Genomic DNA, 25,493 nt, shown 5'->3' with positions numbered 1-25,493 from the left:
ATTTCGAGACCAGCCTGGGCAACATAGCAAGATCCTGTCTCTACAAAAAACAGAAAAATTAGCCAGGTATGGTGGCATGCGCCTGTAGTTCTAGCTGCTTTAGGAGGCTGAGGAAGGAGGATTGCTTGAGTCCAGGAGTCCCACACCAGTCTGAGCAACATGGCAAGACCCTGTCTCTTAAAAACAAAAAGGTAACAAAGAAACAAATAGAATTAAACATTTAAAGAAAATATTCTATTCTATACAATAAAACAGCAAAGAGAGCTTGCAGAATTTTGAAAATACTAGCAAATGTTCAGCAAACATGAACAAATTCTATCAGCTATTTCTAGTTAAACCATACTGTTTTTCTGATAGAGGTAAACTTTCTGTCCTTGCCTGTCTAGAAATGAGTTGATTTTGTCCTCATCTTTATTCAGTAGTTTTGCTGGGCATACGATTCTCCTTGAATCCTTCCTTTTTGAGACAGGGTCTTGCTCTGTCACCCAGGTTGGAGTGTAGTGGTGCAATTACAGCTCATTGGAGTCTTGACCTCCTGGATTCAAGTGATCCTCCCACCTCAGCTTCCCAAGTAGCTGGGACTGCAGGAGCATGCCACCAGGCCTGGCTAATTTTTGTATTTTTTTGTAGAGACTGAGTTTCAACATGTTGCCCAGGCTGGTCTTGAACTGTTGAGCTCAAGTAATCCACCTGTCTTGGCCTCCCAAATTGGTGGAATTACAGGCGTGAGCCACCATGCCTGACCTCTCAAATCCTTAAAGGCATTGTTCTGTTTCTTCCAACATCTGTTGTTGCTGAAAATGTTGTTCCTTGGTAGGCTGCACATTTTTGCTTTCTTTTAGAGCTCTTCAGGAACTTTTATTTCTGGTGTTTTAAAATTTCACAGTGATTTACCTCTATATAGTCTATATTTATATGCCTTTAAAAATTCTGCTCAGCACCTAAGATACCTTATTAATTTTGAATACTATTATCTTTAGCTCTTGAAAATTTCTATTATTCTTTGATAGTTCCTTCCTCTTAATTTTCTCTTTTCTCTTTTTCTGGCATTCCTATTAGTAGAATGTTAGACTTATACATTTATGTCTTACCTTTTACTGTAAAATTTTCCTTCTTTTTGTCTTTTTACCCTGTAAACTCTTAGTTTTCCTCTACTTATCTTTCAGCCTTCTATAGAATTATTTTAGTTTGGCAGTCATATTTTTAACATCTAAAAGTTCCTTGTTATTCTCTATTTTTTTAACCATATTCTCATTTTATTTTTATGGGCAATATAATCTCAAATCTGAAACTACTACTTCAGAGTTTTTAAAAAATTATCTTCAGGATCAAGTTGTGTATTAGTTTACTTTTGTTTACCTTTCTCATGCTATAGATTTTCTCTTCAAATGTCTAATGACCCTTGATTGTCCCTTCCTTGAGGGATAAATGGGGAATGGGAAGGTTTCCTGGGAACTCAGGACACATGGGGCTAGCAGCAAGATCTGATGGGACATGCTGATTGAACATGAGGGGTAAGGAAGATGCAGGGGCCTAGAGTAATCTTCAGACTCCGAGATTTTTGACTTGTAACATGGTAGGGATGATATTTTCAGTTACTGCAATAGAAAATACAGAAAGATAAATAGGTTCATTAGAAGACCAAAAAAGAAGAGCTAAGGAAACAAGTTCACTTTTAGAAATGTATGATAACTAGTGGTACTGGGGTAGAGGATTCCAGGAAGCAGGTTTGGAGTCCGTAAGAGAGACAACTGAGGCCAGGCGCGGTGGCTCACGCCTGTAATCCCAGAACTTTGGGAGGGTGAGGTGGGCAAATCACTTGAGATCAGGAGTTCCAGACCAGCCTAGCCAACATGGTCAAACCCCAGCTCTACAAAAAATACAAAAAGTAGCTGGGCATGGTGCACACGCCTGTAATTCCAGCTTCTTGGGGGCTGAGGCATGAGAATTGCTTGAACTCAGGAAGCAGAGGTTGCAGTGAGCCAACTTTTGCCTCTGAACTCCAGCCTGGGTGACAGAGTAAGACTCTGTCTCCAAAAAAACAAAGAGAGAGACAATTGGATTTAGGTATCGGAGAACAATCATGGACATGCAAGTGGATAAAATCATAAAAGTGTATGTCATGCCACATAGAGGTAGTTCAATAAAGTAAGAAAAGGTAAAAAGGACAGAAAACAAGGGAACAAAATTAATGGTCGAATGAGTAAAAGATATCCAGAAGAAAACTCAAAGCAAAAAATCAGGAGGGTAATGGCTTTAGTGTGTGTTTCGGTTTCCCATTCATTATAGTAGACACTCAGTAGGCACTTTCTTTTTTAATTTTTTTGTTTTAAAGAGATGGAGTCTCAGTGTTACCCAGGTGGGGCTCAAACTCCTAGGGCACAAGCAGTCCTCCTGCTCAGCCTCCTAAGTAGCTGGAACCTACAGGCGCACCACTGCACCTGGCTTTCGGTAGGTACTTTCAATCAGACAACTTGTATCCTTCCGTCCTGGGAAGTTTTCTTAAATTATTTTTTTCTTCCTCTATCTTATCTTTCTAGACCTCCTATTAGGAAAAAAGCTTCTGAACAGATAATTTCATTTTCTTCACTTTTTCTATATCTTTGTTCTACTTCTGGGTAATTTCTTCATTATCCTCCTTTCTTTCCTTATTATTAATTTCTGGTATTACAGTTTTAAGCTCTAAGAGCTTGTTGTGTTCTCTGACTTTTCCTTATTCTTGTTTCATAAGCACAATATTTTTACTTATCTGTGTCTACTGATGGTAGTTTTTTGTTTTGTTTTTACATTTTCTTCAGCTCATTACATTGTCTCTGTTTCTTTTGTATCTCATTCTTGGCTTGCATGTTTGTTTTGGTTTCTGTTTTTCACATGAGAGGTGGCCTTCTGTTATCCACTGATATTTAATAAGATGCTAAAATGCTATCAGGAGTTCCACATGGGAGACTTCACATAGGGTCATCACAGACTCTTTTATGATGTCCTTCAGTCTCCACAAGTTTTTGCTTGGTCTAGTCAGTTTCTCCACAGATGACACAATGTTAGCTACCACGGAGCTGGTCAGAGAAAGATGCTGAAGAGGCTGGGCGTGATGGCTCATGCCTGTAATCCCAGCACTTTGGGAGGCCGAGGTGACTGGATCGTGAGGTCAGGATTTCAAGATCGGCCTGGCCAAGATGGTGAAACCCCATCTCTACTAAAAATACAAAAATTAGCCATGCGTAGCGTTGGCACCTGTAATCCCAGCTACTCAGGAGGCTGAGGCAGGCAACCCGGCAGGCAGAGGTTGCAGTGAGCCGAGATCACGCCACTGCACTCCAGCCTGGGCTACAGAGTGAGACTCCTTCTAAAAAAATAATAATAATAATAATAAATTATCATTAATTAAGGAATCTTTCTTAATCTGCTTGTTTTCAATTTAATGCCTTAACCATACCCTCAACCACCTCTCTTCCTATACTTAAAAAAATTTTTTGTTTCTGAAGCAGGGTCTCACTTTGTAACTGGTGTGATCACAGCTCACTGCAGCCTTAGCCTTTTGGGCTCAGGAGATGCTCTTGCCTCAGCCTCCTGAGTAGCTGGGACTACAGGTGCATGCTGCCATGTCTGGTTAATTTTTGTTGTTGCTGTTTAGACAAGGGTCTCCCTATGTTGCCTGGGCTGGTCTTGAACTCCTGGGCTCAAGTGATCCTTCTGCCTTAGCCTCCTAAAGTGCTGGAATTAAAAGCATGAGCCACTATGCCTGGCCTTAAATTTTTTTTTTTTTTTTTAAGAAGAGCAAATAAAACAAACTGATGTCAGCATAGCTATATATATAAAATATATAATACTCCACTGTCATCTACACTGAATAATGTTTAAATAATACTTGAATCTTTTGCCCTATATTTTAAAGAGTCTGTTTATTTAATGACTTATGTCTCCATTTCCCCACCAAAAAAAAAAAAATTTTTTTTTGCAACATTTGTTAAAACAAAAGGAACCTTCCCAACAACAAAACAAAACAACAAAGAAGGCCGAACGTGGTGGCTCATGCCTATAATCCCAGCACTTTGAGAGTCCAAGGCGGGCAGATCACTTGATCTGGCCAAACAGATCAAACCAGCCTCGACAACATATCAAAACCCCATCTCTACTAAAAATACAAAAATTAGCTAGGCGTTGGGGCTCACGCCTGTAATCTCAGCACTTTGGGAGGCCGAGGCAGGCAGATCACTTGAGGTCAGGAGTTCGAAACCAGCCTGGCCAACATGGTGAAACCCTGTCTCTACTGAAAATACAAAAAAATTAGTCGTGTGTGGTGGTGGGTGCCTGTAATCCCAGCTACTCAGGAGGCTGACGCACGAGAATCACTTGAACCCGGGAAGTGGAGGTTGCAGTGAGCTGAGATCGCACCATTGCACTCCAGCCCGGGTGACAGAGCATACTCCATCTCAAAAATAAACACATAAATAAATAAATAAACAAAACAACTAAAGAAACCTCCCCCCAAAAAAAGAATTCTCAGGGCCTTCAAATACCAGCTTTACAGTTGATCTTCTTAATTAAGCTATTTAATTAAGCTATTTTAAAAATAACTTATTTTACTATTTAAGCAATGACTTATTTTGGGAAAACAGCATTTGAGAATTCTCGTGCTGAAGGCAGGTTGAGAGGTAAGGTTAGGAGTGACTGACAGTAATGAGAAACTGATGCATACTTCTGCCATTATGGTAGTTTATGAACAGTGCATGGGAGTAATCAGTATAGGTGATGTTCTAAAACAGAACATTCCACTTGGGTAATAAAATTGAGGCTTTAGTACATAAAATCCAGAAAACAAGGGAAAGGATAGAAAGGAAATCATTTTAATAATATTGTGAACCAAAAGATACTCTTAAGAATACAATGTTAGCAAAAGGAGAGGGCAAGATTAGCAACGACTATGGCTAATGTTATAATGGCTAAACTGAACAATGATTAATGCTGTCACAGGAAGTAAACCTTACAAGTTAGGGTCCTGGCCACAGGGCTGCCATAAGCTGGAAGGCCTAAAAGGAGTAAGGATTTCCTATGAGGTAATCAGTGAGAAACCTGATCCATGTCATCAATTGTGCTTTCTGATTGTAGCCTCTGGGCAATCAGCAGGAAGTTGGCTGATGAGGTCTTTTTGACATTTAGCAGCTATGACTAATAGAAAAACAAGTGAGAAAATCTCTTTGATATATTCTAAAGATAATTATACCTGCTGGATGGAAACAAAGAGTGTCTCCTGGTTTACTGAAAATGATTTTTTGTTTTGTTTTTTGAGGTAGAATCTCACTCTGTTGCCCAGGTTGGAGTGAAGTGGCACAATCTTGGCTCACTGCAACCTCTGCCTCCCAGGTTCAAGCCATTCTCCTGCCTCAGCCTCCCAAGTAGCTGGGATTACAGGCATGTGCCACCATGCCTGGCTATTTTTGTATTTTTAGTAGAGATGGGGTTTCTCCATGTTGGTCAGGCTGGTCTCGAACTCCCGACCTCAGGTGATCCGCTTGCCTGAGGTCTCGAACTCCTGACCTCAGGTGCCCGCCACCATGCCCGGCTAATTTTTTGTATTTTTAGTAGACACAGGGTTTCACCATGTTGGCCAGGCTGGTCTCGAACTCCTGACCTCAGGTGATCCGCCTGTCTTGGCCTCCCAAAGTGCTGGGCTTACAGGCGTGAGCCACTGTGCCAAGCCTAATAGCTTCATTTCTTTCCTTAATTTTCTGCACGTAAAGAGGGACTGAGAATTCATATGTGAATATACACATGGGCGGTGACACTCTTTTTAAGGAGAAACAAATACATGAACTCTCTTACATACTTCATGAGAATCCCTCTGGCCTCTTTGAAATAATAATTTTTATAAACTGAAGAATGCCGGCACAGAGTAACCCCTGTGCAGGCATGAAATGTGCTAGCTGAGCTCATCTGTCTTGTCACTGTAACTGGAGTTTGGATAGTTTCTCATAGGACGGCAAATGACAAGTAGAGTCACACAATCAAAAGAGGGAAACTGTTGATAAGGTAAGTAGAAGAAAGTACATGGATTTGAATGGCTAGGAAATTACTATATTGGCAGGACCCAAAGGTCACATAGGTCAGTTTAAAACAAAACACATTATCCTTGATTTTTTTTTTTTTTTGAGACGGAGTCTCACTCTATTGCCCGGGCTGCAGTGCAATGGCACGATCTCGGCTCACTGCAAAACTGCCTCAGCCTCCCAAGTAGCTGGGATTACAGGTGCCCACCACCATGCCTGGCTAATTTTTTGTATTTTTAGTAGAGATGGGGTTGCACCATGTTGACCAGGCTGGTCTCGAACTCCTGACCTCAGTTGATCCACCCACCGCAGCCTCCCAAAGTGCTGGGATTACAGGTGTGAGCCACTGTGCCCGGCCATCCTTGATGTTTTGAGACAGAGACATATCACCATCAACTCATGGAGACTCAAGCAGGTATTGGGAATATGTCTGGTTTATAAAAGAAGAAGGTGACCTTAAACAAGATACTAATTTGTAGATACAGATATCAAATATAAATATCTGTAAGATGCTTCTAATGACTTTTCTGTTGTCCTATTTTGTTAATTTTTCATTAAGTAGTTCTCTTTTAGTAGAGCTGGCAACACTGCTACAGCTGTTAGTAGATTCACTGATTAAAGCATTTGGGAAAAACGTAAGAAATAATTGCAAACAGAATGCTTCCCAAAAGAATGCATATTTTCCAAAAATGTTAGATTCATCAATAACATGACTCCCTGCTCCTTAGAGAAGGAAGAGTGATCTAAGCCTATAGTAATTTTTATCACAAAGCTTTTGAGAAAAATATTATAACAACACGCTCATGTCATAAGGAAAGCGGAAGACAGAAGAACATATTCCTCTCTTCAGTTATACAGCTGAAACTCAGTTATTATGTTCCTGTCTTTTGTTCAATATTGTTTTTGAAAAACAAAAGAAAAATACTGCTTTTGGTGAGAAGTGCTGGGAATACAAACTGCAAAATGCTTAAGATGGCAAAATGCATGTTTTTATCTGAAAAGTTCAGAGTCCTAATCTATTTGCCCTGTTTTTCACCATAGCAAACTACTGGTCTTTACAGACAAATCCCCTGGCTATGATGATAGGATTAAAAGTCAGTTATTAGAACTGAAGGAGAGGGAAAAAAAATCTAGTAAAACTCATAAAAAATAAAGCACTTCAAAGCTTGGTGCTATTCCAGGGAAGCACAGGCTACCAACAAAAGCACTGATGTCAAGTTTAATAGACTTTGATCAAAGGGCAGCTCTGGTAGGAACCATTACTGCCTCATGTCATTTGGCTCCTGTTCCTAAAAATATTAATAACCCTATTTTACAAATGGGTGATTGGGACATCATGCTGGTCTCTTGAACCACAGAGGATTGATGATTGGAACTGGAACTAAAGAGCCCTCGTGAGCATTTGTAAACAAGCCAACAAGAGTCTGTTTTCAAAGGAGATAGAGTGACACAAGTAGGGTTTTAATCATCTAACTGAAAAAACAGATTTAAATTATTCTAAGAAAGACATGACTGTTTTTTTTTTTCCATTTTCCAAAATGTTCATTCCCATACAGCTGAATAAAATACTGACAATATCCACTCTTAGGCACTACTACTAGTGTTTCTCTGCAGGTAGAGAGAAAACAAAACAAAACACACAAAATAAAAAACATTTTGATTTTTTTAAAAACCCAAAGTAGTAAAAAAGAAAACGTTATTACTTATTATTATTTTTTTAGAGACATGGTCTTAGCCAGGTGTGGTGTCCCATGAAGTGGGAGGTTAGACTCCTGTACATATCCCTAGGAAAGAGGCTGAATGCAGGTGGATGAGCAGCAACAGCCTGCAGGCCCCATTTCCACGGCAGCTCACTTCCATGGCACCTCTAAAATGCCAGTCAGCTACCAGAAACGGCACTGCACCTCCCTAGGAAGGAGGTCCTGAGGGGAGGGGCTAGTCGCCATGTTTGCTGTTTGGGCACCTTAGCTGTTCCAGTCTTCCAGCTTTGGAGAGTCCAAGCGGAAGGGAGTGTGGAGGGTGGAAGGGATCCCCCAGCACAGCACAGCTGCTCTACCAAAACGTGGCCAGACTGCTTTTTTTAAGTGAGTCCCCGATCCCATTCCTCCTCACTGGACAGAACCTCCCAACCAGGTCACCAGCTACCTCCTTCAGGTGCCTTTGGATCAGCAACAGGCCTGTACCTCCCTGGGATGAAGCTCCTAGAGGGTGGCATAGGCTGCCATCTTTGCTGTTTCACAGACTTCACTGGTGATACCTCTAGGTACTAGAAAATCCGAGATGACTAGGGACTGGAGGGGCCCTCAGCTACTTCAGTAGCCCTACAGAAAACTGGCCAGACTGTTACATGGGTGCCCATTCCCATATCTGCTCATTGGGTAGGTCCTCCAAGCCTGGGGCTCTAGCCATCCCTCACCAGAGCTATCGAGCCAGTAGCTGCTCGGCAACTCCCTGTACAGAGCCTCCAGGCCCAAAATTATAAAAGCCCCGGGAGACAACATAGGCAATACCATTCTGGACAAAGGAATGGGCAAAGTTCTCATGACAACACCAAAAGCAATCTTAACAAAAGCAAAAGTTGACAAGTGGGATCTAATTAAACTTAAGAGCTTCTGCACAGCAAAATAAACTATCAACAGAGTACACAGACAACCTACAGAAAGGAATAAAGTATTTGCAAACTATGCATCTGACAAAGGCCTAATATCCAGCATCTATAAGAAACTTAAACAAATTTACAAGAGAAAAACACAAAGTTCCATTAAAAAGTGGGTGAAGGGCCCAGCATGGTGGTTCATGGCTATAATCTCAGCACTATGGGAGGCCAAGATGGGTGGATCACCTGAGGTCAGTAGTTCAAGACTAGCCTGGCCAAAATTGTGAAACCCTATCTTTACAAAAACTACAAAAATTAGCTGAGCATGGTGGCGTGCACCTGTAGTACCAGCTACTCGGGAGGTTGAGGCATGCAATTTGCTTGAACCTGGCAGCCGAAGGCTGCAGTGAGCCAAGATTGCACCATCGCACTCCAGCTTGGGTGAGAAAGCGAGACTCTGTCTCAACAACAACAACAACAACAAAAAGTAGGCAAAGGAAATGAACAGACACTTCTCAAAAGAAGACATACATGCGGCCAACAAGTATATGAAGAAAAGTTCAGTATTACTGATCACTAGAGAAATGCAAATCAAAACCACAGTGAGATACCATCTCACACCAGTCAGAATGGCTATTAAAAAGCAAAAAAAATTACGGATGTGGACAAGGTTGCAGAGAAAAGGGAACACATACACTGTTGGTGGGAGTGTAAATTTGTTCAACTATTGTGGAAAGCAGTATGACAGTTCTTCAAAGGGCTAAAAGCAGAACTACCATTCGAACCAGCAATCCCATTACTGGGCATATACCCAGAGGAATAGAAATCATTCTACCATAAAGACACATGCACAGGAATGTTCACTGTAGCACTATTCACAATAGCAAAAACATGGAATCAACAGAAATGCATGTCAATGACAGGTTAAATGAAGAAAAAGTGGTACTTATATGCCATGGAATACCATTTAGCCATAAAAAAGAATGATATAATGTCTTTTGTGGGAACATGGATGGAGCTGGAGGCTATTATCCTTAGCAAACTAATGCAAGAACAGAAAACCAAATACCACATGTTCTCACTTATAAGTGTGATATGGTTTGGCTGCGTCCCCACCCAAATCTCAACTTGCATTGTATCTCACAGAATTCCCACATGTTGTGGGAGGGACCCAGGGGAAGGTAATTGAATCATGGGGGCCAGTTTTTCCTGCGCTAGTCTAGTGATAGCGAGTAAGTCTCATGAGATCTGATGGGTTTATCATGGGTTTCCGCTTTTGCTTCCTTCTCATTTTCTCTTGCCACTGCCATATAAAGAAGTGCCTTTCGCTGCCTGCTGTTGATTCTGAGGCCTCCCCAGCCATGTGGAACTTTAAGTCGAATTAAACCTCTTTTTCTTCCCAGTCTCAAGTATGCCTTTATCAGCAGCATGAAAATGGACTAATACAGTAAACTGGTACCAGTAGAGTGGGGCACTGCTGACAGGATACCTGAAAATGTGGAAGTGACTTTGGAACTGGGTAACAGGCAGAGACTGGAACAGTTTGAAGGGCTTAGAAAAAGACAGGAAAATGTGGGAAAGTTTAGAACTTCCTAGAGACTTGTTGAATGGCTGTGCCCAAAATGCTGATAGCAATATAAACAATAAAATCCAGGCTGAGGTGGTCTCAGATGGGGATGAGGAATTTGCTGGGAACTGGAGCAAAAGTGACTACTCGTTATGTTTCAGCAGAGACTGGCGGCATTTTGCCCCTACCCTAGAGATCTGTGGAACTTTGAACTTGAGAGAGATGATTTAGGGTATCTGGCAGAAGAAATTTCTAAGGAGCAAAGCATTTAAGAGGTGACTTGGGTGCTGTTAAAGGCATTCAGTTTTATAAGGGAAGCAGAGCATAGAAGTTTGGAAAATTTGCATCCTGACTATGTGACAGAAAACTTCTTGGGAGAAATTCAAGCCGGCTGCAGAAATTTGCATAAGTAGCAAGGAGCCTAATGTTAATCCCCAAGACCATGGGGAAAATGTCTCTAGGCCATGTCAGAGACCTTCATGGTAGCCCCTCCCATCACAGGCCAGGAGGCCCAGGAGGAAAAAGTGGTTTCGTAGGCCAGGTCCAGGGTCCCTGTGCTCCGTGCAGCCTAGGGACTTGGTTCCCTGCATCCCAGCTGCTCTAGCCATGGCTGAAAGGGGCCAATGTACAGCTTGGGCTGTGGCTTCAGAGGGTGGAAAACCCAAGCCTTGGCAGCTTCCATGTGGTGTTGAGCCCGTGGGTGCACAGAAGTCAAGAACTGAAGTTTAGGAACCTCCACCTGGATTTCAGGAGATGTATGGAAACGACTGGATGCCTAGGCAAGTTTGCTGCAGGGGTGGGGCCCGCATGGAGAGCCTCTGCTAGGGCAGTGTGGAAGGGAAATGTGGGGTTGGAGCCCTCACACAGAGTCCCTACTAGGGCACTGCCTACTGGAGCTGTGAAAAGAGGGCCACCTGTCCTCCAGACCTCAGAATGGTAGATCCACTGACCGCTTGTACCATGCTCCTGGAAAAGCCATAGACACTCAATGCCAGCCTGTGAAAGCAGCCATGAGGGAGGCTGTACCCTACAAAGCCACAGGGGCAGTACTGCCCAAGACCATGGGAACCTACCTTTTGCATCAGTGTGACCTGGCTGTAAGACCTGGAGTTGAAGATCATTTTGGAGCTTTAAAATTTGACTGCCTCACTCGATTTCAGACTTGCATGGGCCCTGTATCCCCTTTGTTTTGGCCAATTTCTTCCATTTGGAACAGCTGTATTTAACCTCTACTCCCATTGTATCTAGGAAGTAACTAGCTTGCTTTTGCTTTTACAGGCTCATAGGCAGAAGGGACTTGCCTTGTCTCAGATGAGACTTTGGACTGTGGACTTCTGGGTTAATGCTGAAATGAATTAAGATGTTGGGGGACTTTTGGGAAGGCATAATTGGTTTTGAAATGGGAGGATATGAGATTTGGAGGGGCCAGGGGCGGAATGATATAGTTTAGCTGTGTCCCCACCAAAATCTCAACTTGAATTGTATCTCCCAGAATTCTCATGTGTTGTGGGAAGGACACAGGGGTAGGTAATTGAATCATGGGGGCCAGTCTTTCCTGCACTATTCTTGTGATAGTGAATAAGTCTCATGAGACCCGATGGTTTTATCAGGGGTTTCCACTTTTGCTTCCTTCTCATTTTCTCTTGCCGCCACCATGTAAGAAGTGCCTTTCACTTCCTGCCATGATTCTGAGGCCTTCTCAGCCATGTGGAACTGTGATTCCAATTAAACCTCTTTTTCCACTGGGCATGGTGGCTCACACCTGTAATCCCAGCACTTTGGGAGGCTGAGGTGGGTGGATCACAAGGTCAGGAGTTTGAGGCCAGCCTGGCCAACATGGTAAAACCTCGTCTCTACTAAAAATACAAAAATTAGCTGGGTGTGGTGGTGCGTGCCTGTAGTCCCAGCTACTCGGGAGGCTGAGGCAGGAGAATTGCTTGAACCCAGGAGGTGGAGGCTGCATTGGGCCTAGATCGCGCCACTGCACTCCAGCCTGGCGACAGAGCAGGACTCCGTCTCAAAAAAACAAAAGAAACAAACAAAAGCCCTCTTTTTCTTCCCAGTCTGGGGTATGTCTTTATCAGCAGCATAAATGGACTAATACAAAATGGGAAGCTAAATAATAAGAACTTATGAACACAAAAAAGGAAACAACAGATACTAGGGTCTACTTGAGAGGGGAGGTTGCGTGAAGGAGAAGAGCAGAAAAGATAACTACTGGGTACTGGGCTTAATACCTGGGTGATGAAATAATATGTACAACAAACCCCTATGACACGTTTACCTATGTGTCACCTTCCCATGTGCCCCCAAACCTAAAATAAAAGTTAAAAAATATAAAGAAAAGATTAAAAAGATTATTTTGTACAAAAAAATCCCATGACATCAAAAGTAGTATATGCAAATGTCTTTGGGAATGGCTGTCTCTTCCAATAAGGACAATGAGAATTTATAGCAAAATATCATATAACATATAGATTATTAGAATGTAACTCAGGGGGTTAAATTAATCCACTTATGTCTAGTGTGTACCTATGTACCATTATTTCTCTTTAAGCTCTAGGGCTGAGCTCCAAATGACTCTTGGACAACAGCTGAGGTTCAGAGATACCTCAAACTCAAGACGTCCTGAGTGAACGCTTCACCTCTGTCCTTAAGCCAGCTCCTATTCTACCACCACAATCTTTTGGCTCTTCACTGCTCATCCAAATTAACTATTAAGTCCTCTGCATGGAAATCTCCAGTTTTAGACTAAATTGGATCTCTTTCCATTGTTTCAATTTGTCCTCTCCTTATATACCTGCATGCTGTTGGCTGTGGTGTTTTCCTTAAGTGCCTGCTTCAATCCCTTCTACTCTTTTTGCACTGCTGCTATTAGATAGGATTCCACTCAGGTCTCATTTTATTGATTCTACTGCTGAAATGTCTGGCATTTTTTGCCTCTCTATTGTCACTACCACTGTTAGGAATTCAGGGTGGTTATAGTGCCTCAAATCCCCTCTAGGAATCCTTGACAAAGGAGCTTTATACATACTAATAGCCTCATGAATAAAAAGGAACTGGCTTTATTAATAGACCTGTAAGTGCCTGATAGTACCAAAGTAAAATTCTGGTAAAAGGTATACTGAAGAACCCAGCTAGAACCCAAGGTCAAAACTAGACTTCCTAACTTGTCAGCACAGATCTAGCGGCAGAGGAGGTGGTAGGGCCTGCCAACGCAGGCTTGTTTGCTGTGCTCACAGTGGAAGCAGAAAGCAAAGGAGAGGCATGCCTCCTGGGGGAACAGTAACTCACCTACCTTGAACTGTGACCCAACCAAGTTCTCAGGTTCTAAAAAATCAGGGGGAGAAAGCCTGGACAGAGAGTGGAGAGAGAAAGAGAGATCCCTTCACCATAGGCTGAAACTAGATGGGAGAGTATACTATGCTTTGCTTAACAACGGAGATACAGAAACCTTCCAAGAAATGTATCTTTAGGTGATTTTGCAGTTGTACCAACATCACAGAGTGTACTTCACAAACCTAGATGGTATAGCATACTATACACCTAGACTACCTGGTATAGCCTATTACTCCCAGATTACAAACCTGTACAGCAGTTACAGTACTGAATACTATAGGTAACTGTATCACATGGTGAGTATTTGTGTATCTAAACATAGAAAGGGTAATATATTGTGCTACCGTGTTACTACGACTACAACCTCACCAGGTGATAGGAACTTTTCAGCTCCATTATAACCTTATGAGACTTCCATTGTATATGTGATCATAGTTGACCAAAACATCATTATGTGGTGTATGACTGTAATCCATCCCCAAGTAGCACTACCTCCAAGAACTTCTGTCTCTTCACCCTTCCATTTGTTTTCCACACTACCATTAGGACTATCTTTTGAAGACAGAAATCTGATCATGTTATTTATCTGCTTAAAAACATCTCATGACACTACATACTTCCAGAATCAAGTCTCACTTTTTGGCATGGCAAGTGTGAGTTCCTCTCCAACTGGTTACTGCCCAAGTTTTAGGCTTCCTCTCCAACTCACTTCTCATGTGCCCTAAGCTCACATATTTGTGTAGATTTTGCATTCTCAGAACAATTAATATTTGTTCATATCCCTGTGCTTTTAGGCATGCTTTTGGTGTTCCCTCTGCCTGAAATTGGACCTACTGCCTTTGAATTCATCCTTCAAAATCCAGCTCAGATATTTCCCAACGGAAACTTTCTCAAATGCTCCAGGTAGTTAGTTATTCTGTCCTGTGTTCCCAGAGCCTGGCTTACATGTCTCTATTTTCATATTTATCATATTGCATTAAAATGATTTGTTTACAATTGTTTTTTCCTAACCAAAGAGTAAGCGCCAAAAGAAAGTTAGCTATTTTCCTTATCTTTGCATTCTCAAAATTTAGCATATAGTCTTTTAAAAAAATAACAGCTTTGGCCAGGCGTGGTGGCTCACGCCTGTAATCCCAGCTACTCAGGAGGCTGAGGCGAGAGAATCACTGGAACCCGGGAGGCGGAGGTTGCAGTGAGCCAAGATTATACCACTACTCTCCAGCCTGGGCAACAGAGTGAGACTCAGTCTTGAAAAAAACAAAACAAAAAACAGCTTTATTGAGATATAATCCATATACCATAAAATTCACCCTTTTAAAGTGTCCAATTCAATGATTTTAGTATATTCAGACTTTAGCAACCATCACCCCTGTTTAATTGTAGAACATTTTCTTTTCTTTTTCTTTGAGACAGAGTCTCGCTCTGTCGTCCAGGCTGGAGTATAGTGGCGCGATCTCAGCTCACTGCAACCTCCACCTCCCAGGTTTACACCATTCTCCTGCCTCAGCCTCCCAAGCAGCTGGGACTACAGGCACACGCCGCCACACCTAGCTAATTTTTTTGTATTTTTAGTAGAGATGGGAGTTCACCATGTTGGCCAGGCTGGTCTTGATATCCTGACCTGGTGATCCGCCTGCCTCGGCCTCCCAAAGTGCTGGGATTACAGGTGTGAGCCACTGCGTCCAGCCGTAGAACATTTTCATTACCCTCAGAAAGAAACCCTATACTCATTAGGCAATGTTAAATAAAATGTATGTGAAGCCATTGTTTTAGTCTGAGCTCCTACACTAGGACCCAAAAGACCAGACTAAACCAGGATGGAGTAACACATGCTAGGTGCCACTTAATCAAACTGAACTTAAAAACAGGCCAGTTTAAAAAAACAAAACACACACACACACACACACAGACACACACACACACACACACACACACACACACACACACACACACACACACACACACCAGGGATTCACAGCAATCAAAAGGGGCCCAGTCAACCTGAACCAGATGATGAGGAAGTTCTCTCTGCTTTACCCCTACGAAGAAAATAATTTTGAAACTATTAATCTGCTTTTTCTTCCTTGTTTCTGCTTCCTTTTCTGTTCCTTGTTTCTCCTTTTCTGCCTATAAAACTCACCCAATCTTCTCTGCTCAGCTTAGTAAAGCATCATTCTAGTTCATAAACAGGATGCTGCCCAATTCATGACTTGCTAATAAAAACCAATCAGGGCCAGGTGCAGTGGCTAACGCCTGTAATCCTAACAGTTTGTAAGGTCGAGGCAAGAGGATTGCTTGAGCTGAGGAACTTGAGACCAGCCTGAGCAACATAAGGAGACCCCCATCTCTACAAAAAATAAAAAATTAACCTGGCATGGTGGCATGATGATAGTCCTGGCTACTTGGGAGGCTGAGGCAGGGGGATCACTGGAGCCCAGGATTTCAAGGCTGCAGTGAACTATGACCTCTCCACTGAACAATCCTGGGCAATAGAGTGAGAGTCTGTCTCTTAAAAACAAAAACAACCCTCCTCAAACAAAAAAACCCAATCAGATATTTAAAAGTCAATTCGTTAAAATTTTGTTCTTTTTTTGTTTGTTTTTGAGACAGGGCCTTACTTTGTCACCCAGGCTGGAGTGCAGTGGAGAAATCACGGCTCACTACAGACTCGACTGCCCTGGGCTCAGGTGATACTCTCACCTCAGCCTCCTGAGTAGCTGGGACTACAGGCATGTGCCACCACGCCCACCTGACTTTTGTATTTTTTATAAAGACAGGGTTTTGCCATGTTGTCCAGGCTAAATTTTGTTCTTTGACAGCAGTCACTGCCCATCCTCTCCTTGAATCTCTTAGCAAGTACTAGTCTACTTTGTGTCTCTATGGATTTGCCTATTCTGGCTGATCTGAATAAAAAGAGCCATATAAGAAGTGGCCTTTATGTCCTGCTTCTTTCACTTAGTAAATTTTCAGGGTTCATTCATGGTGTAGCATGTATCTTTTTTTTGTTTGTTTGTTTTTGAAACAGAGTCTCACTCTGTTGCCCAGGCGGGAGTGCAGTGGTACAATCTCAGCTTACTGCAACCTCTGCCTCCCGGGTATAAGCAATTCTCCTGCCTCAGCATCCCAAGTAGCTGGGATTACAGGTGCATGCCACCACGCCCAGCTAATTTTGTATTTTTAGTAGAGATGGGGTTTCTCCATGTTGGTCAGGCTGGCCTCAAACTCCCAACCTCAGGTGACCCGCCCACCTCAGTCTCCCAAAGTGCTGGGATTACAGGCGTGAGCCACCAGGCCCAGTGCATGTATCCTTTTTAAGGCCAAATAATATTCCACTGTATGTGTCAGAGGCATTTGAACTGGAGCAACTCCATCTTGAATACGGGCAGGGTAAAATGAGGCTGAGACCTGCTGGGCTGCATTTCAAGGATGTTAGGCATTCTTAGTCATAGGATGAGACAGGAGTTTGGCAGGACTGGTTTTACAACACACAGGTCCCAAAGACCCTACTGATATAACAGGATGCAATAAAGAAGCCAGCCAAGACCCACCAAAACCAAGATGGTAATGAAAGAGACCTCTGGTCATCCTCACAGCTCATTATATGCTAATTATAATGCATTCACATGCTAAAAGATATTCCCACCAGCACCAAAAGAGTTTACAAATGCCATGGAAACATCTGGAAGTTACCCTATATGGTCTAAAAAGGGGAGGAACCTTCAGTTCCAGGAACTTGCAATCCTGGAAAACTCATGACTAATCCACCCCTTGTTTGGCATATAATCAAGGAATAACCATAAGCATACTTAGTCAAGCAGCCCATGCCACTGCTCTGCCTATAGAGTAGCCATTCTTTAGTTTCTTTATTTCTCTAATAAATGTCATTTCACTTTACTTGGTAGACTAACCCCAAATTCCTTCTTGCATGAGATCCAATAACCTTCTCTTGAGGTCTGGATCGAGACCTCTTTCTGGTAACATATGGATTAACCACACTTTGTTTACCCATTCATCAATTTATAAACATTTGGTCTGGTCTAACTTTTTTTGGCTACTATGAATCATGCTGCCATAATGTCCATGTCCAAGTTTTAGTGTGGACAGATGTTCTCAATTCTCTTGGAAGTACAATGGCTGGGTCATATGGTAACTTTATGTCTAATATGTTGAGGAACTCCCAGATGGTTTTACAAAATGGTTGCATCATTTTACATTCCTACCAACAATATATGAGTCTTCTAATTTCTCTACATCATTGCCAATACTTGTCTTTTTTATTTTAGTCATCCTAGTGGGTGTGATGTGGTATCTCATTGTGGTTTTGACTTGTATTTCATATAATCTTAATAGATGTTTATATAATCAATGATCTTTGAACGTCCTGTATGTGGCTCACATCCCAGAAACTTGGCTAAATCAAATTCAAGTTTTTCAATGTTGTATTCATTCCACATATATTTATTGAAGGCCCATGATATGCTAACTCTAATGCACCTAGTATGGATTGGCAAAGTTATGAGAACAGACCTTGGAGCAGAAAGGCCTGGCACTTTCTGCCCCAGCTGTGCCACTCATTGGCTGTATGACCTTGGGCAGATTACGTAACCTTTCTCAGATTTAGTGGGGCAAGTTAATAGTATCTTCCTCATGGATGTTGCTCTGAAGGTTAAATAAGATCATGAGCCTGGAGTGGTAGCTCATGCCTGTAATCCCAACACTTTGGGAGGCTGAGGTGGGAGGATTGCTTGAGCCTAGGAGTTCAAGACCAGCCTAGACAACATGGTGAGATCCCATCTTTATTTAAGTAAGTTTTTTTTTTAAAGAAAGATCCTGAATGTTAAGGGCTTAGCACAGTGGCTGCAAGAAATAACAACTCAATAGATGTTAGTCATTATTATTGAGTGTATTAAAAGTCATAAAAGTAAATAAGACAAATGTCTAATAATAACATAATGTTATGTAAACTATTGAGACAGTGAAGTAAAAAGGGCTCCCTGGAGAATCTCCAACCTGCCTGTGCATTGGGAGGATGGGGTGGAGCCTTGGGGAGTTAGCACCCACTGCAGGAAGGAGGAGCCTGGCCTCCCTGTTCCTGGGTGGTAAAAGGGGATTCAATCTGTGAAGCGCAAAGCCTGCTAGCAGGACTCTCGCCTTTGCTGAGAGTCCCTGTTTCCCTTCTATTCCTTTTCACACAATAAATGCTGCCCTTCTCACCCTACAATGTATCCGCATGCCTAAATTATCCTGGTCGTGTGACAAGAACCCGGATTTTCCTACAACACTACGACAGAGACATTTGTATGTCTCTATCTGTAACAATGAGGCTGCCCTCATGTCCTTATTAATTAGGCTATATGCAGACTAATTACATAATAATTACAAAGTGCTTTGAACTCCTAAAATATATATTAAATAAATATTCTCATTTAAGATGTGCTGCCCCAAGAAACCAATTCTTTACCATATTCAGAAAGAAGATATTTTGGACAAGAGGGATTTAGATTTCACAAGTGCCACAGCTCCTGTGGTCAACTTTCTTTTTGCTGTTACCATGTATTCAATTGGACAATATGCAGGGAAAAAAGGTTATTTTTTGTATATATGAGACATTTTTAATTTGCACTTTTTACCACAACAAAGCAAACATTTCATACAATGTTGGCATTTAATTTAAAAATGCGTTTTCTTTTTGAAGTTTGAGAACTTTGTTTTGTTTTTGTTTGTTTTTGAGACAGGGTCTCACTCTGTTGCCCAGGCTGGAGTACAGTGGTGCAATCATCCTGAGCTCGAGACTCCCAAGTGGCTGGGACTACATGTGTGTACCACCATGCCCAGCTAATTTTCTTATTTTTATTTTTTTTTTAATGAGACAAGGTCTAGCCATGTTGTCCAGGCAGGTCTCAAACACCTGGGCTCAATGGAGACTCAGCCTCCCAAAGTGCTCGGATTACAAGCAAGAGCCACCAAGCTCTGGTCTGAGGGCATATTTTTAAATTTCATAATAATGCTGAAGAGCTCTCCTAACTACATACAATTTTTTGCAGCAGACAGGCAACCATTCTACATATTTTTATTTATTTATTTTTTTGAGACGGAGTTTCGCTGTTATTGCCCAGGCTGGAGTGCAACGATGCAATCAATCTCAGCTCAGCGCAACCTCTGCCTTCCGGGTTCAAGCAATTCTCCTGCCTCAGCCTCCTGAGTAGCTGGGATTACAGGCATGTGCCACCATACCCGGCTAATTTTGTATTTTTAGTAGAGACGGGGTTTCTCCGTGTTGGTCAGGCTGGTCTTGAACTCTCGACCTCAGGTGATCCGCCCGCCTCAGCCTCCCAAAGTGCTGGGATTACAGGCGTGAGCCACTGCGCCCAGCCAGAAAGCAGACATGTCCTAACCACAAGCAGGACTCATTACCCATATTAAATTAGAGTCCTTTTTTTTTTTTTCGGCTCACCTATGAATCATTTATGCACCAAGTTTCTCTTAGGATACTTTATAGTTTATATATAATGGATGAAAGGGGGCTTAGAAGCCATCTAGTAATCTAGTAACTCAAATGGCTAGATAAATAATGTTGCTGATTATTGGAGAAAGGAGCAAAAGAGGGTAAGAAAAGGCCCTAAAGAGATTAAGGGAAGGGCCCCAATTTCCCACAGCTAGAGCTAGAGGAAGAGACACTTGTTAGATGATGGCAGCAAAATGAAAACCGAAGAGAGAAGGAGGCTCCCTATTTGAATACTCCACTCAGTTTGCTTTATTCAGAAACAGCCTTTCGTTGCTTAGAAATAACATACACTAATATCCATACCATTCTCCCACCTGGAGATGACCTACATTATCACTCAATGGAAGCCACTGTAGAGAAATCAAAACACCTCAAAGCCAAAATAGTATTTAGAAGTCAGACACATTCAGATGTAGAAGAAAGGAAGAAGCAGTGGAAATTGGACTGACCACATCTTAGGCGGTGACCCTGGTGATGGACTCCAAGGCAAGACTGCTTACTTATAGGACAGCCAACTGGGCTGTGCAAAAGTATCTTTCCTTGTGGTGGTGGAATTTTTTCTTTTCACTTGAACTGGACTTCAATTTGAGTTTCATTTGGGTTAATAAATACCGTAATTTCTTAAAAAATGTAAATACATCTAGCATGGGTAAAGAATTGTGATTCATACGTTTGTGTGGATTAGTTTCATTTAAGGTATTATTCAAATACTTGAATAATATATATTTAATTATATATATATTCAAGCATATATATAGTATATATGTACTATATATACTATACTATATGTACTATATATGTACTATACATACTTGAATATATATATACTTGAACATATTATATATATACTTGAATATATTATTGACTATTATATATTCAAGTATATATATCAAGTATACTTGAATATATATAGTGTATATAAACTATATATATTCTATATATATTCAAGTTTATAGTATATACTATATATTCTATATATATACTATATATTCAAGTATATTTGATATATATATGCTATATATACACTTGATATAGAGTATACTATATATAAAAATTTTGTATTTTTGTATTTTTATTCTATATATACACTTGATATATATAGTATATACTATATATAGTATATGTATACTTGAATATATAATATTCAATAATATACTGAAATACCCACAAGCTGTTAAAAACCATCCAATTAGAACTGATAAAAATTTTTGAGTCAAAGAAGTTTTTGATGTCAAATGGCAAGTTTGGTTAATCTAGGAAAGTTTAATTGAAAGTTGAAAGTTTTCTAAAAATGGAGATGCTGGAAATGTTCTTTAAAAGGCTTTGTAAATGGATAAAAATAAATCAAATTCATAGGAAAATTCCCATTGGAAATGCTTAAATTCTGGCAATGTTCAGAACAAAAATAAGTTAATCAGTAGATTAAATTTCCTTAGTACCTGCCAACAAATTGAACATTTCTTAAACTGCATGAAGCTGGGAAGGTATAGACAGAGTGATGAGAGGGCGCACCCACCTAAAGTCAATCAAACCACACTTCACTTGCTGGCCATACAATAAATAAGCAAATACCAACAAAGCAAAACTAACCAAAACAAACAAAAGATCCCTACATTGTAAGATTCCAATGTACATCAAACTGTGTCTGTATAAAGACAAGTATTGGAAAATCTATAAGACAACACTAAACTGTGAAAGACATAAACCTAACTCAAGAAAGTAAAATTTGGTATGGGTGATTTTTTAAAATTGTGTATACGAATATATATTTTTCTTCAGATAAACTTTGAAAAACAATAAACATATATATATGTAGGAAGATTTATTTCAAATTCTTAATATCTATCTTAGAAATGAACTTGTAAACATAGTTTGATAGGAAATTTTAGAGAAAGAACAGCTACAAATCATAGGTTTATTTATATATTTTAAAAATAGCTAGGATTTCTACTGACTTTATTGTAGACCAGAATATAATATAATAAGCATTGTTGAAAGAAACCTTGGGGCCGGGCATGGTGGCTCACGCTTGTAATCCCAGCACTTTGGGAGGCCGAGGCGGGCGAATCATGAGGTCAGGAGATCGAGACCATGGTGAAACCCCGTCTCTACTAAAAATACAAAAAATTAGCCGGGCGTGGTGGCGGGCACCTGTAGTCCCAGCTACTCGGAGAGGCTGAGGCAGGAGAATGGCGTGAACCCGGGAGGCAGAGCTTGCAGTGAGCCGAGATCGCGCCACTGCACTCCAGCCTGGGTGACAGAGCGAGACTCCGTCTCCAAAAAAAAAAAAAAAAAAAGAAAGAAAGAAACCTTGGCTGGGCACAGTAGCTCATGGCTGTAATCCCAGCACTTTGGGAGGCTGAGGTGGGCAGATTGCCTGAGCTCAGGAGTTGGAGACCAGCCTGGGCAACAGAGTGAAACCCCGTCTTTAATAAAATACAAAAAATTAGCCAGGCGTGGTGGTGTGTGCCTGTTGTCTCAGCTACTTGGGAGGCTGAGGCAGGAGAATTGCTTGAACCCGGGAGGCGGAGGTTGCAGTGAGCCAAGATTGCGCCACTGCACTACAGCCTGGCAACAGAGTGAGACTCCATCTTCAAAAAACAAACAAACAAAAAAAACAAAGAAAACTCTTTTTTAAATTAAAAGAAAATCTTATAAATAATCTAATTTTTAGCAATATTTGACAGAATTATTCTAATATTCTAGAAAAAAAATGTACTAGACCTCCAAATAAGATAATTAAAAATGTAATACAATTCTACATAAAATAATGTATTTTTGTGAAATTAAACTTCACATTAAATTTTTAATTTTGTATTATCAGAAAAAATGTAAAAATTTTATTCCTATAATTTCTGATCAGTTCTTTGAAAAATTAAAATTAAACTCTCCATAACTCTGACACCATATTACCTCAAAAAGACTAGAAGGCCAAGAGTGGTGGCAGTTCATGCTTCTAATCTCTGTGCTTTGGGAGGCAGAGGTGGGAGGATTGCTTGAGGCCAGAAGTTTGAGACCAGCCTGAGCCACATAGTGAGACTCTGTCTCTATGAAACATTAACAATTAGCCAGGCATGGTAGCACATGCCTGTGGTCCTAGCTACTCAGGAGGCTGAGATGGGAGAATCTCCTGAGTCCAGGACTTTGAAGCTGCAGTGAGCTATAATCATGCCACTGGACTCCAACCTGGGTGATAGGCAGAGAGCGTGTCTTTTAAAAAAATAAGAATTGAAAAAAAAAAAAGGCTAGGAAACAGCAGACATTATAAATTACAAATTTCTCTAATACATTATTTCTTATTAAATTTATAAATAATCTGTTATAAGGTGAGACTGGGAGATTTTACATATAGCATTTGTTAGAGGTGAGACTGGGGGATTTTACATATAGAAATGTATAGTGAATATAACAAAAATCTATATATCCACCATTCAAAATTTACAAATATTAATATTGTACTTCTGATCTTTTTATAAAATAAAAGAAATAAAACATTTTTGCTGAAGTTGCTATCACATTTTTTTTCTTCCCCATATCCATTCTTCTCTCCCAGAGGTAACCAATTTTATAAATTTGATATATATTCTTCCAATGTGTGTTTATGTTTTACTACATATATATACTCATAAATATAGAATATACTGTGTGTGTGCTATGTGTTTTTAAAGCAACTTTGTGTTTACAAGATCTCATCATGTTGATACATATAAATATAACTCATTCACTTTAACTTCTAAATAGCATTTTACAAGATATGACAATCTACATATCCATTCTTCTATTGATGAGCATTTTGGATGTTTCCATTTTTTTGCATTCTAAAAAATGACACAGTAAAGATCTTTGTGCATGTATCCTTATATATGTGTGAGAATATATTCTGTATATTGAAAAGAGCCTAGAAGCAATGATAGCCCAGAGGAACAGCAACAAAAAAATCCTAATTTCTAAATATCACTCCACAGTAAAGGGAGTAAGTGCTCCTTAAAGAAATGGCTAATTCCAGGTCTGGGGTAAAAAAATTTAGGTGAACCTGTTATATATTGTGTGCCAGAAAGCAAGGAAGCACTCAGAGAATTATAAGGATGTGTTTTTTAAAAAAGGAGCCAGTTTAAAGGAGGTTTCATTAGCCAGATCTAAGCTGAAAAAGAAAAAAAGGTAAAAGATTATAACACATTAAATAATAATAATTGAAACCCCTAAGTTCATAGTAATTTTTATTTTTATTTTTTTAGACGGAGTCTCACTCTGTCACCCAGGCTGGAGTGCAGTGGCGTGATCTCGGCTCACTGAAACTTCCACTTCCTGGGTTTAAGTGATTCTCCTGCCTCATCCTCCCAAGTAGCTGGGATTACAGGCGTGTGCCATGACGCCTGGCTAATTTTTTGTTTGTTTTTTTTAGTAGAAATGGGGTTTCATCATGTTGGCCAGGCTGATCTCGAACTCCTGACGTCAACTGATCCACCCACCTCAGCTTCCCAAAGTGCTGTATTACAGGTCTCTGAGCCACCACGCCTGGTCCATAGTGGTAATTTTTCAAAGCGGGGAGGTAAACGTCTTCTTTACAGAAAAGTGCCAACTAATAAATATAGAAGCAATGATGGAATTAGAAAAACCATTTCAGGCCGGGTGCAGTGGCTCACGCCTGTAATCCCAGCACTTTGGAAGGCCGAGGTGGGCAGATGACAAGGTCAGGAGTTCGAGACCAGCCTGGCCAACATAGTGAAACCCTGTCTCTACTAAAAATACAAAAAATCAGCCAGGCATGGTGGTGGGCACCTGTAATCTCAGCTATTCGGGAGACTGAGGCAGAAGAATCGCATGAACCCAGGAGACAGAGGTTGCAGCAAGCTGAGATCATGCCATTGCACCCAGCCAGGGCAATATGCAAGACTCTGTCTCAAAAAAAAAAAAAAAAAAAAAGAAAAGAAAAGAAAAACCATTTCAAAGGTGATTCAGGCAAATATCATTAATGAATGCTAAAAACACTCAGTAAAAAATTTTGGGAATGGGGGGGTCACATGCTTTGAAAGTGTTATACCGCTAATTACTTACTAATAAATAGTAAAGGGCAAAATTATCTTTACAATTTGCCTTATTTTAGTGAGGTAGAGCTTCTCTTCATGTTTATTGGCTATTCAGGTATCCTCTGATGCTCATATTCTTTGCCTATTTTTTTTTTTTTTTTCTGAGACAGAGACACAGTCTCTCTCTGTCACCCAGCCTGGAGTGCAGCAATGCAATCTCAGCTCACGGGAATCTCTGCCTTCAGGTGGTTCAAGCGATTCTTGTGCCTCATCCTCTCGAGTAGCTGGGATTACAGGCATGCACCAACACACCCAGCTAATTTTTGTATTTTTAGTAGAGACAGGGTTTCACCATGTTGACCAGGCTGGTCTCAAACTCCTGACCTCAGGTGATCTGCCTGCCTCAGCCTCC

General features: G+C 40.8%; 1 protein-coding gene across 1 annotated transcript in view; it reads right to left on the bottom strand.

Annotated features, from left to right (window-relative positions):
• The window catches only part of ZRANB3 (zinc finger RANBP2-type containing 3), a 298,807-nt gene that overhangs the window by 40,296 nt on the left and 233,018 nt on the right, over positions 1 to 25,493 (bottom strand). The window lies entirely within an intron of this gene.

This window comes from Nomascus leucogenys, chromosome 20 (assembly GCF_006542625.1).
Source record: "Nomascus leucogenys isolate Asia chromosome 20, Asia_NLE_v1, whole genome shotgun sequence".
Taxonomy (NCBI): domain Eukaryota; kingdom Metazoa; phylum Chordata; class Mammalia; order Primates; family Hylobatidae; genus Nomascus; species Nomascus leucogenys.
The sequence above is the reverse complement of the archived record's forward strand: the minus strand, read 5'-3'. Positions and strand labels throughout refer to the sequence as shown.